This window comes from Meriones unguiculatus, chromosome 9, assembly GCF_030254825.1.
Source record: "Meriones unguiculatus strain TT.TT164.6M chromosome 9, Bangor_MerUng_6.1, whole genome shotgun sequence".
NCBI lineage: Eukaryota > Metazoa > Chordata > Mammalia > Rodentia > Muridae > Meriones > Meriones unguiculatus.
The window spans coordinates 53,156-63,263 of NC_083357.1; positions in this window are offsets into that span (position 1 = coordinate 53,156).

The following is a 10,108-nucleotide window of genomic DNA, read 5'->3' on the forward strand; positions in this document are numbered from 1 at the left end:
ACCTTAAGAGTAGCTGTGACCAAAATGTTCAATAAAATACATGTAAGAGTGGAGATTTTCATAGGACAGGGATACACATATCCATACACACATACATATACATGTATGTAAATGCACACACACACTGCTCAGTCAGTAAAGGGCCTGCTGTGTAAACATGAGGACCAACATTTCATCCTCCAGAACCCATGCTAAAAAGCCAGGTAAGGAGCGTGCACTTGCAGTCTCAGCATAGGAGAGCCAGAAGCAAGGGGATCCCAGAGGCTTGCTGGCCAGCAAGTTCAGGCAAATCAGCAAGCTCCAGGTTCAAAAACAAACCCTGTCTCAAAAGGGTGGTTATTTCCATGAATGGTCCTTTTTTTAGAGTATCAGTCTCAGAAAAGACCCCTGGGCCCAGATTTTTTGGTTCTGTTGCTCTCCTTGTAGTGCTCCTGCCCCCTCCAGGTTTTTCTTTTTTTTTTTAATTTTTTTTAAATATTAGTTACAGTTTATTAACTTTGTATCCCAGCTGTATCCCCGCTCCCTCATTCCCTCCCATTCTCACCCTCCCTCCTTTATCTTCTCCCTACCCCTTTCCAAGTCCACAGATAGAAGACTTCCTCCCCTTTCATCTGACCCTAGCTTATCAGGTATCTTTAGGCCTGGCTGCAAAGTCTTCCTCTGTGGCCTAGCAAAGCTGTTCCTCCCTTGGGTGGGGAGGAGGGGGGGAGGGAGGTCAAAGAGCCAGCCATTGAGTTCATGTCAGGTCTTTCTATCTCCCCCTTCTTTCATAAGATTTCCTTACTCTGCCCAAAGTTTGGCTATGAGTCTCAGCATCTGCTTTGATACACTGCTGGGTAGAGTCTTTCAGAGACCCTCTGTGATAGGCTCCTGTCCTGTTCCCTGTTTTCTCCTTCTTCCAATGTACGTCCCATTTGCCTTTCTGAGTGAGGATTGATCATCTTACCCAGGGTCGTCCTTCTTGCTTAGCTTCTTAGATGTATAGATTTTAGTATGTTTATCCTATATTATATGTCTAATATCCACTTATAAGTGAGTATATACCATGTGTGTCTTTCTGCTTCTGGGATACTTCAGTTAGGATATTACATTGTTTTGGTTTTTTTTTTTTCATTTGCTTAAAAGCATATGTGCACACAGGTTAGGTTATTTATGAGTTTCATTTCCACTCAGTAAAGGGGGCACTAGGAAATATTTGTCATCCACATAAGGAGCTAGGCACCAGCCTGCAAACCACCACTCCAGGATGTAGCCCATGGCAGCTCAGTCTCCAAGTGGGTTCCATAGTAATAGGAACAGGGACTGTCTCTGACAAGAACTCAGTGGCCTGCTCTTTGAACACCTCCCCCTGAGGGGGGAACAGCCTTACCAGGCAACAGTGGAAGACAATGCAGCCAGTCCTGATGAGACCTGATAGGCTAGGGTCAGAGGGAAGGGGAGGAGGACCTCCCCTATCAGTGGACTTGGAGAGGGGCATGGGAAGAGAAGAGGGAAGGAGGGTAGAATTGGGAGGGAACGAGGGATCGGACAAGGGAGGGGTCTATAGCTGGGATACAAAGTGAATAAATTTTAATAAATTTAAAAAATATCTCAAAAAATATAAGGTGGAGAGTGGTAGAGAAGACACCTAACATCAAGCTCTGGCCTCCACATCACCCACACATACATGTGCATACATTCACACAAACATACTTGCTCCCCCAAAAACTACAAACACAATTCTAGAACCCTTAACATTTTGGAATGCATTCATACATACATACATACATACATACATACATACATACATACATATTTGGAATATATATATTCATATATGTATGAATATATATTTGGGATAGATGTGTATATGATTATATATACCAACTTATCAACACAAATAATCTGCAGCAGTTACAACAAGAAAAGGAGAGTCGTGCTGAGAGAGCATGAGTAGAGGCATTTAACTAAAGCTCAGGAAAATAAAGAGCCTAAGGCCCCAAATCCCTGGTATGCCAGATTTTTCTGACCCATAGGGCAGCTGAGCTCTACACACAGCCATTCAAAGCACTGCCTGCGGAGAGTTTGCAGAGCTTGGCCAACTTTCTAAAACTCTGGGACTGGGAAAGGGGCTTGCAAAAACATACTTTGGTGTACACAGAGTTAAATAAAGAATGCAAAACCAAATTCATTAGCCCACGATGAAGGAAGATACCAGGAAAATTTCCAACCATAATATCCAGAAGGAACTGATCCTTTGGATAAACAACCAGATAAGCAAAGAAAACATTGGGGCCTCAGGGGTGACCTGCTTCTCCTTTAGTTCAGTTATAAATCCTGGTTGTTTGAAACTCATGCTTTTATTTCAGAGGATCTTCTTAAACTGCACTTAGGTCTCTTTAAGTGCCAGTGGCTGCCGTTGAGTGGCTTTCTATTTGCTCATCAGCGCAGGTGTGCCTGAGCTGGTTTTCTCTCCTTTCTCTCTGGAGATGCTCTGTCCCTTGGGCTTTCTGTTAATTCTCTCATGTCTGTTTGCAGAGGCTTACAGATCAAAGCAGTCTGCCATAGTTTTATACCCAGAGGCTTCCAGGAGGAAACTTCTCTGTCCCCTGGTTTTCTCTTGTTCTCCAGGGTTAGCACGAGGTCTCTCTGTTCCTCATTTCCTAAGAACCAAGTCTCGGCATACTCCCAACAGCTGACATTACTCTTCTCTCAAAGGTCTCCTGCCTAGGCTGAGAGATCCCAGGCATGGCTGCTAGTGGCTGCTTGCATTGGGCTCTCTAGTGAACTACAAGTCATCATTTGGATCACAAGGAAGAGAGGTCAGCTATAGCTGTCTACAACTCAGAGGGTGATTGGAGGGGAAAACTGTTTTCATACTTAATCTCTCTTCTCTAATTTGTGCCTTTGACACCTGCCACCAGTCATCTTATTAGTATACAAAAAAATATAATCCTATTGTTTAGAGATCCCAAAGATCTTAGATGCTCATGTCATAAACTGCCCCCCCCCCCCAAAAAAAAAAGATACTCTGTGCACTTCATCACTCAGGAAATCGTACTATTTTAGGCAATACCTGATCTAGCCAGAGGAAGAAAGCAACATCTATTTCTCACATAATGAGCCACCATCAACCTTATCATTTTCTTTCCTATTTACAATGAGCTAATTCAAAACCATAGACCCATTAGTCTGATGTCTCAATCCCCTTGTGTACTCCGCAGCACAAAATTTAATGATTCTTTTTTGGGTTTTTAGTGTTTGGTTTTGATTTTCACTTCATTGAGTTGTTACTGCTTATGAACTTTGCAAAGCTTATATTTACAGATATAAGAGCTTCTGAAGATATGTACTAAAAATATGATCATGGAATGAATGATTGTTTTGAAGAACCTCTGGCATCATGTGAGTTACATCACTAGGTGCTGTGTGGTAAAGCAACTGACTAGCCAAGTAGCTTTTCTTTCCTTTTAAAATTACATTTGTTTGTTTGTACATACTGCACATTGTGTGCTTCTAGGCAGTGAAAAACAACTTAATGTTTTTTATTTCTTTCTTTTTCAAATCCAAAATCTACATTAACTGTAGTTCATTTATATTTAATGGTATTCTTGTTATATTTATATATATATACCATAAAAGATAATCTATACCTATTACCTTACTAATTTTATTGGTCCAACCTATTTTATATTTTTTCTTATTTTGAATTTGCTATGTACTTGACATTACCACATTTCTTCCTTATTAGTTATATATTCCTTTTACAATTATTTATCAGTTACTCTGGAGATTTTGACATGGATTCTTGTCTGATGCAGACTACTAGCACTAAAGCCTTGAGATATCTTAACATGGAGCCCTCCTTCCTTAATGCCTCCCTGTACTCCCCCATATCCAGATTTTCTTTTGCCAACCTCAGAATACAGTTCTTGCTGGGTTTGAAAAAAGCACTTTTTTTTCCTTCCTTTCACACCCAAAATTACCCTTCTGCCTGTGGTGACTCAGGGTTCCTGCATTCCTACATCTCCTGTAATCTAATAATTACCTTACGCTGGGCTCTTAAAAACCATCAGTGACTTTCTAATGACAACTTCCATGAACTTTCCTCAGTCCTCATTTCTCCTGATCACTCCACAAGGCCCAAGTCATTTGTACTGTGTTTGACCCTGCTAATTCTCCACCAAATAGAACTGCCCCTTCCTTCTTCCCAGCACGACCATAATTTCAGTCCAAGTGGCATATGTCTAATTAGCAGCTCACCTTTCACATCCTCCCTTGCAGAAGAAATGCAAGTTGCCATGGTCACACACATTAGGCTAACCCCAACCACCCTAACAGATAAATGCTGTAAGATAAATTTTAAATTCTCATCAGTGTGACATATTAGGGTCATTTGTATTTGATTACATATGACCAGCCAGCAGTAAGCATCTCACATACTCTGAGGCCCATGTTCTTTCCAGGTTGATTCTTTTCTAGGACCTCAGATAGCCTCTGTTCAGCCAGGGAAGAGAAAAGGAACAGACACCATAGCACGGGGAGGCTAGAACTCCGCTCTACAACAGCACATAACAACACAGGAGACCAGAAAAGGTAGGTTATGTGATTGCCTAATGAGGAAATTGGTCTGGTAAATGACAAGACAGTCTCTGACATAGGCTAAGCCACGCAGCTACCCAGCTCTGGTGCAGCAGGCATGACTGAAACACACCATAGACATTGCTTCCCAGCTGAGTGTACTCCAGGGCACTAAATCTCACCAGACCTGTCCCTTACCCTACAGATCAGCGTTCCTTCCTCACTCGCTGCCATAACAGACATATGAGTCAACACTTCCCTTTTCTTCCTATTGTTGTCTTAACCCACAAGTTAATTTGCACTGGGCCATAATCTGGAGCGATTTCCCAATCACCACCACCCATTAGCTTCTGCAGCTGCGGAAGTGAAGTCTGAGAACTATAGACTGAGATAAAAGAACAAGTAAGCTCAGCTGTATTTTCAAGTCCCCAACGATGGACAAAATTACAAAATTTTAGTGATGTTAATTGCCGTTCATAACAATGCTTTTCCAAAAATTTTTAACAAGGATCAGATGAGGTTTACAAGACAAAGATCACAGTGTTTTGCTGTGTAGAACAACAGCTTTCCTATCAGTTTAATTCACTCTGAGACTCCATGTCAAACCCTTTCTCTTACTGCCACCACCCTCTTACCGAGTATACAGACTTGGCTAAGGTGTACTGTTTGTTGTTGAACCATCGGTTAAGAGTGTCCTGTCAACAGATTATCTTGCATCCTGTTCATATTGATTGCATAGGGAGTTATGTATTTGTTTGTATTCAAGATGTTCAGAGAAATGGGTAATTTCTCCTCCCTTCTTCTCCACCCTAGTGATAACCATTCATTCTTAAAATTGGGTGTTTACAACTTTTGAGTATTTATTCCCTGATGAAACTAAAGCATGTCATTTTGAATAATTCATGAATTAGCACCAGCTAATAGCACAGATACAGAAAACAACCAGTTATTTGGATCTTCTTCTACAGCTCCCTCCAGGCATTTAAAATAATGTTGGGTTCTAATCTTCATACAATTTGTATTTATTTCACCTAGACTCTGCCTAATAGTTGCACAGAACCTTGCTTCTTAGAATAAGAGCCTCAAACCTAAACCCCCTGCTCAGATATGGCCGACTGGGAGCTCAGTCTCCATGTGAATCTCTGAGTGAGGGGAGCAGGGGCTGCCTCTATCATGAACTCAGTTGACTGCTCTTTGATCACTTGCACCTGGTGATGCAGCCTTGCCAGGCCACAGAGGAAGAGGATCCTGGCAGTCCTGATGAGACTTAGCAAGCTATGGGCAGAAGGCAGTAGTGGAGAACTCCCCCTTTCAGTGGACTAGGGGGAGGGAATGAGGGAAGAGGGAGGGAGGGTGGGACTGGGGGGAGCTGAGGCAGGTGGTGTCAATTGGGATATATAATGAATAAATTGTGAAGAAAAAAAAGAATAACAGCCTCATATTGTTTAAGACTCAGATATAGAACCTTTCTTTTAAGGTATAGAAAAATAGGAGAGGGGATCATGAAGTTTTTATTCATTCAGTAAATATTCACTAAGACCTTCTTTGTGTGCCTAGCTGGGACACAGATGGCCCTAGAAATATATCACCTAATATACAAACAAATACACCATACAGTAAACACTGTGTGTGGGCTTTTGACAGAGCCTGAGAGTGCATAACTTATATTTGGTACAAGACCAAAGAACTTCTGAGAAGAATCTGAAGACCACTGCACCATCGAAGGGAAGAGCTAAGATTCTGAGACCAGACGACAGACAGCTAAATCAAAGCTGTTAGTGTGTAGCCACAAGGTGAAGTGTCCAGTTGTCCAGTGAAGGGCTTTTGTCAGAGGGATCAAAGTCCTGTTTCTTTGTCAGTCCAGCTTCTGCCCCTTCCCTTCTCCAGGTGTTAATCTCAAATTAAACACCCTATACAGTCCTATCCTAATCTCCAATGTGGGGTTGGCTCTGCCGGCAACCCTACCAACTGCATCTGCCAACAGCTTCTTTAGAGCCAGCATCAACCTACTGAAGAGACTCAGTAGTCAGTGGGGCTCCACAGCCTGTAACTGAGATAACAAGCCATGGTTCAACTGTTTATTTACTCTTGCCCCATCGCCCAGCGGCAAGTTCAGACTTCACCCTGATCCTTAGGGCTTAAGCTACATCCACAAGAAGATTAAATTATGTTTTCTTCAAGTTCAGTCCCTAGAACACAGAGAAACCTATCTTGATTCACACAAGGACAGAGAAGGTTAGAAAGGTTGGCCAAGACCTAACTCATGTCTCAAAATTTCTGGAAGTTTTATTTATTTTCTCAATTTGAATGTGTGTGTGTATGTGTGTGGTGGGTGTAGATTCTTGCCAAGCAAAAGGATTGGCTGGTTGTATAGGATTGGAATAGAGGAGATGAAGATACTATTAAAATGCTAACAAATTTGCCAAAGATGCCAAAATGACATCGGGGCCGACCAGAGCTCAAGATACTAACTGACCACAGAAATACAGGGTGGCATGTTTCTGACTGGTGGGGCTTGTGGCTCTGATTTCTGATTGGGTCATGGAAATCACAGGTTCCCACTTTCTTTCTCACTTCTCAACATCCTTTTCAAAGCGAAGAAATCAGAAAGGACTGTGATCCCATCCTGCACTCATGATGTGTTGGTTATATGACTTTTCTGGGTCTCATTTTTCTTACCTGAAAACAAGTAATTGAAGCTTCCGTGGTGTGGGTTGTAAGAAAAATTGACTAACATGACTTCAGGGCTTTACAGAGCATGTGCTTAACATTCTCGGTGCAGAGCAGTTAGCTGGAGGAATATACAAAAACAAAAAATAAACAAACAAACAAAAACACTTCCGAAGCTCAGAAAGTACTCTCAGAATGTTTGCTGTACTTGGTCTGGTGCATCAGCCACAGATGTGTTTATATCTTTCTAAGTATTTCTAATAAAAAATTAAACTAAAAAAACTTTATTATTGTGTGCATATGACATTAGAGAGCATACCACAGTGGCCATGTGGAGGTCAGAGGAGAACTTTGTGGAGTCAGTTCTCTCTTCCCACCTTTATATGGGTTCCATGGATTAAACCCATGCTGTCCGGCTTGTATAGCAAGCGCCTTTTTCTGCTGAGCCACCTTTTCAGGTGTTTATGAAGCATGCTCAAGACAAATAATTTCCCATGGAAACTGAGATCTAGAGATGGTAGGCTTCATGAGTCCCAAAGAGGAGACTCCAGGAAACCTCCCATACCCTCCCGATCACCGACATCATGTGATGCACAGCATGACAAGAGCCTAAGACATATTCATGAGAAGTTTCTAAGACAAACAGAAGCTGGGCTTGCTTACTCCAAAAGCGGATATGAAATCATGTAAGACTGTAAAAGTCACATGATATGTTTGCCTTCTTTTTCTAGTTATAAGAGTCTAGGGACCCACCCAGTCCTCTCCTTTGCCTGGCAGGAGTAGGAGAGCAAAAAGGTGGATGCATGAAGAAATGGTAGTTTAATTGCTCTACAGTAAAGTCGTTGGATAGGATCTAGGAACAGAGACTGACAACTCTGCTGTTAAGCTGAGGGCTGGGTGGACAGTGGCAAAGAAGGCAGGAAAGGCTGCCGGAAACCCGTGGTAAAGGCCAGCTGAATTAGCCAGGAGGAAATGTGTGGTTTCCCTAATTGTACCCGTTCAAACCTTCAATCTTTGAAGCACAACATGTGTAAAGCACACCAGGGAGTCACAGCTCATATTTGGGGTTGTTTTCAAAAAGTCATTCACATGATTGGGCTCCTCTCTCCCTCTGCCCTGCACCTTTGGAGTACAGACCACTACATATGAATAAGGAGAGAAAGCTGCCAAGAATCTAAGTGGGTGTTCTGCAGAAGAAGGCCCAAGCAATGCCCTCAGTGGCAGGATTCTTCAACTGAGTTTGTGAGGTCCTCCCACCCCCAGATACCACAGCAGGGCCTCAGGGGATGGTGAATTTCTGACATTGATATAAACTGTGTGTCTGTCTAGAGAAGAGACCCCAGCCTTCATCAGTCTCCTATCGCCAGCTATAGGACCTCCTTCCCCTGCCACTCTGTCATACTCACATGGGACTTGTCTAAGTTCATGATTATTTGCTGGAAGACAGGAGTGAAAGAGAAGGCACAAGACATGGAGCAAACACTATGCAGAACCTTCGTAAACAAAATGAAAAAGTCTTGGAGGTTGTTCAGCATAGACAAGGCCCTCAAAGTTAGCTTTTGTTGTCATTACTCTGTGCCAAGCACTTCATTTTTTTTTTCCCCTCAGCCTTAAATCAATCCTCTGAAGTCAAAGAAGTCCCATGCCCTACAGATAAGGACACTTCAACAACTGAAGTTGAAGCACTAAGCCAGCATCCTAAAGGTCTTGTGTAATTCCAAAACTTGAACTCTTCCTGTCCTATGGCCTGAATTGCTGGCCAGGCTTTCATCTGCAGTCAGCTTCTCTGCCCTCCCTTCAGGATTCCATATATGAAGCTCAGGGTGCTGACCTCCCCCTGACTCTGTCCAGCAGAATGGGCAGGGAGCACCCCAAATGAAGACATAATCTACTTATTTATGTAATTTGGCCCAAATTATCCCTCTAAAATTCCACGCTGCAAGCCAGTTTCTGTCTCAGGATATGGAGTGTTAAATAAAACATCCCAGTTAACCCTGCCTCCCTTTTTATGACGGCAACTCACTGCTAGAAAGGAAGGCATATTTTCCAGTAGTTACAGACCAGAACAGTGGGAATGCTCTAAAACAAGACTAGTAAGTTCTGGTTTCAAAATCCATGTTAAATTTGCAGCTACTTATCATCCAAAACGAACAACCAGAAAAATGCTTTCCCCTAAATAAAATTGTGACAACCACTTGCACCGAGGGGTTGTCACGCGTCCACACGACTGGAACAGATGCTACTGTTTGGGAAGCAAATCACACAAACGGTAACAACACATCCAGGGCTTCGTGAGAGCCTCAGCGCTGTTAACCATATCCCTGCCACTCTGGCTACTCAGTCACTGTGGTTTCTGGTACCCACATCAATATCACCTCTTCGTTTTCCAAGTACAGATAAAGCTAGCTTGAAATTTGGTGAGCCTCTGAGGAAGAGGAGCCATGGAAGGACAGGTGGACTAAATAGATACCTGATTTCCTGGTTGACTCTGTCGCTTCTGACCTCTGCCACCCTAAGCAGATGCCTAACTTGAAAAGGCTCCTGTTTCCTTGCCTCATGGTTAATTTCCACATTGCAGAGATCTAAAAGAGATTTGGGACCAAGCCCCAAGAGTGCTGCAAATGTTAGTTATCTAGTTTGTGAAAAATGGACCATGGCCCTTTCTCGGCCCCAGGCTTGGTTCATCTGTAGAGGTGGGCCACCAGCAGCACCAAGGTTTCCCATGGGCTCCTAGTCAGTTCCTACTCCAAATCTGCAGTTTTCTTGCTTCCTCTGAAGGAGCGTTCGGGTACTCAGATTCTGTGGTACTTGTCCCTCTCCTTCCAACTTAGGGTCTGTCTCATGCTGTGCACCAGGGCAGAGCTCTTAACAGAGCTGC